Below are 4,019 nucleotides of genomic sequence, written 5' to 3' on the forward strand. Positions count from 1 at the left end.
GAACACTTTGAGTTACGGCCAAGTGTTTGGTCTGTAACTCATTCGTAACTCAGGGAGAGGCTGTAGTAAGAAGCTGCATCAGATTACAGTGATGTGCTGGTTTCCTCCTGAGGAGAGACAGTTATGTGCTATGCTTCCATGGGCCTGTGCTAAAAACTCAATCGAGCCCTAAATAAGAGATAACTTATAAATTGTTTAACCATGATTCTCTGTAAGGTAACGTATGGCCTCATTCAAATCCCACTGAAATCAATGGGAATTTCCGCTGTCTTCAATAGATTTTGTATTAGAGTCATTGAGAAGTCATCCCGTTGCTACTGTTTTGACAGTTTTCTCATAAAGGTACATTTTAAAAAATGTCTAGGGTAATCATCCATTGTTTAATATAATGATACAATATTTGGGTTATTTCTGTGAAAGGCCTCTGCTTTTCTAATAAATCCAGTAAAAATAATCAGATATGCTGCAAAATGTTTGTCTTCAACTAACACAATTTTAAATGTGGAGTAGTCTCAGTCTGAAATCAGAATGTTTTTCATATTGTGCTCAATACGACTCTCAACAGAAATATTTATTTGAAAAATAGTGGAATTGCAAATGCTCAGAGAAGTTCACAAATGAGTTTTTGAAATTAATTAATAACATTTTATTTATGTAACATCTTTCATCCTGAAAGAAGCATTTTACAATTTGATGTATAAACTACTGTATATTCACAAAATTCTATTAGATAGATTTGAGATGTAAAATGTTTTCTTTCCAATTAAACCATATAGCAGTTTGGTAGAAATTTTCTAAAGACTATATTCGATAACTGGAGCACATTCTAGAGTATCATCAAAATTCTTTTTATACCTACAGTAAATCACAATGTTTAAATTTTAGTACTGATTTTCTTAGTCTATTTTGAAATTCCAAAGGGTTTCCATTCTTCTGGACCAATAAATTGGAAGGAGCAATGATCTTAATTATCATTAAATAATTTGCTCCCGTTTCATACCTAATGTACACTAGTTAAAATGAATGGAGTAAACCATGTCATGCAATGTGGCTGTTTGTTTTACTCTGGCCCACAGATTTAGGCAATTTTATTAAATCCCTTATTTAAGAATGAGATTGGGCTGCTATATTTAACCTGGAACTTAATGGTAGTCATGTATTGCTATCCATTTCTGTGCAAAAACCTGCAATGGAATTAGAACCCTGACATCCCTATTGTTGCTTTCCATAATAATCAGTGTTTTAAAGTCAGAATCCAAAATCACTGCTTTTTTAAAAGAATCTTAAGTCACCCATATCTAATTCAGGCTTTTGAGAGAAATAAGTATTAACCCGCTTCTTCTGAATTACCAATCACTAAGTAACTGAATACCATTTAGGAACTACATCTCTTGGGCCCATCAAAGTGTTCAAAATCCCTTTGATGGTTTCTTTAACTGACACCTTATTAGCAAAGTTTTCATTGGGCATAAAGTCTAATATAGTGTCAAATGTATTAGCCCACTGCTACATTCTTAACCAGTTAATTACATTGGCTTAAGGCAACCTCTGAGTTATCCTATCTGAGCTAAATTTAGTAAACTTCGGGATGTGAATATATTTTAGTTTTGTTCTGTTTATCTGACTAACTCTGAGTGATCCCTTAGAGACTTAACCGAGAAACTTTCCATCCTTCCCTTTGCCTTTGATCTAAGACTGTCAGAATTGCACTTCATTTACATTTCAGACCCACTGATTAAAACCACGTCCTTTGGGTTATGAAGTAATGTTAGATGACAGAACTAAGACACACTGCTCTGTCTTCCTAATTCTATTGTATTACCACAAGAACCATATAAATACTTTTTTATACTGTTTGCGGGACTGTTGGGAAGGTGATTTCTTGCTACAGAAGTACTCAAAACTTCTGTTTTGGGATAAAAAATGTCAGGTTGTAGGAATATCATTATAATTAAATATATATGCCTAGGGATGAAAGTGTCCTGCTAGCTGCTGGGAGTGCTATTCTTCTTCAAATGTTCTTCTGTATGTAGACAGCACGTGTTTTTGTGAAAGCCTGTGTGAAGTACAGTCACTCCTGACAATGTTGTCGTGGTGAACGTTGTTTCATTGCTAATCTTTCAGAGAATGTGTTCATTTAAAGTTGTGCAGTGCTCCCTTCTAACATCATTTCGCCTCCTACTTTTTCCACTACTTGTAGGATATTACGGACAAGCAGCCTTTCCTCATGGAGGCTTGGAACCAGGGGCCAGCACATCAGCTCCCCTAAGTTCCATGTGAAGCACTGTATGCTGCCCCTAACCCGCTATGCTCATAGACCACTACCTTAGAGCTGTTCCCAGCAGCCCCCTGCTTGCTATGCAGGGACTGGTGGAAGGTAGTGGGAGAGGGAAGATGATGTCAGTATGTCTCCTTTTCCCCCTGTTGAGCCCCCTACTCTGTACCCCATCTCCACAAATCTGGTCTATTTTGTTTCCTCCCTCCTACCTCAGTCTACGCTGCCTTGTAGACTGAGGCTACATTAATAAGGGGTTAACCCAAAAGAGCTGCGCTGAGTGCTAGTTCATCATCTAGTAATAGTCTACCCTCAGATGCCATGACCTCACCTGAGCTTCACATAATTGTTGTAAAATATTAAAATTATTTAAAATTATTTAAAAAATATACTGTCTATGAATATACTGTCTTTTGTCTACTGAAAAAATTACCCGGGTACCTAACGCTTCCCATTTGCATTAATTCTTATGGGGAAATTGGATTCGTTTAACATCGTTTTGCTTAAATTAGCATTTTTCAGGAATGTAACTACAATGTTAAGAGAGGAGTTATTGTCTGTGACATTCATGCATGCTTTAATTCAGAAAAAGGCAGCTCGCTTCAGCTGCTACAGACAACCTTTTCCCTTCTCAATAAAACTGGATAGTGAAGAGAGTTTATTTATTTTTCCTGATGATGAGGCTCATTAGCCGAGTGTGTTAGCAGTTGATACCCTCTTGAAATTCTGCTTGAAGCCCAGAATTTCCTTTCCTCTTGTGGAGTTCGGTCTTGTCAAACTTATCTAACATCTCTTTAATTCACTTCTGGATTATTACACAGGCAAAAACACAATGGGCTGTCTTTGGCTTTGTTGGTTTTGTTTTTTTCTTGTAATGGAACAAGAGTTTTTCCACAAGAATCTTACAATTTCTCCAGCTTTGACAACAGATGCAGCTAAGTGATAAGCACTAAGATGGATAAAACACATAACTGCAGTTGTTCTGGCAGATCAATTGTATAGGCAGGTTGTTGAACAACATTTAATAGAATTGCTTAAAGCTTTTTCTGCCATTACCTATATGATATGCATTGTGATTTTGCTTTTAAAACTATTACACCTTTTAGAGGTCACTGAGACCTATGTACATAAATCCTGTTTTCCTTCTGCTCTCTATCACTTTTAGAGCTATTGTTACCAGTAAAACTACATATTCTCTCTCAACTTTCATGAAAATCTGATCAAGGGTAAAAGTTTTCTGAAACCAAATGAAAAATCAGACATCACTAGTATTACAGTACTTGGTGGTTCTCCTTTTGTTTGGACCGATCAATATATTTCTTTTAAATTTCTCAGTAAAATTTGCTATCTTCTTGCTAGTTTTTCTATAACGATATCCAACATGATGCAATTGAAATTTGATTTTCACTTAGGTCTTAGGAAACAAGTATTGTAGCTGTATCAGGTATATTTGAAATATTTCTGATTATATATTTTCACTTTAACATTCCAGACATGATGGTGGATAATTCTAAAACTTTTATTGGTTTAAGGTTTCTGATTTTTGCATGTGATGGCCATTATTTAGAGATAGAATAATAAGGCTTCCTAGAATACACAGGAATTACTTAACTTCATAATCTTAAAAAGTCTCAGAGGGGTAGCCATGTCAGTCTGTAACTTTAAAACCAACCAAATAGTCCTGTAGCATCTTAGTGCACATCTACACTGTAGCATTATTTCAAAATAATTTTGACATGGCGGA

This window comes from Pelodiscus sinensis, chromosome 7, assembly GCF_049634645.1.
Source record: "Pelodiscus sinensis isolate JC-2024 chromosome 7, ASM4963464v1, whole genome shotgun sequence".
Classification (NCBI taxonomy): domain Eukaryota; kingdom Metazoa; phylum Chordata; order Testudines; family Trionychidae; genus Pelodiscus; species Pelodiscus sinensis.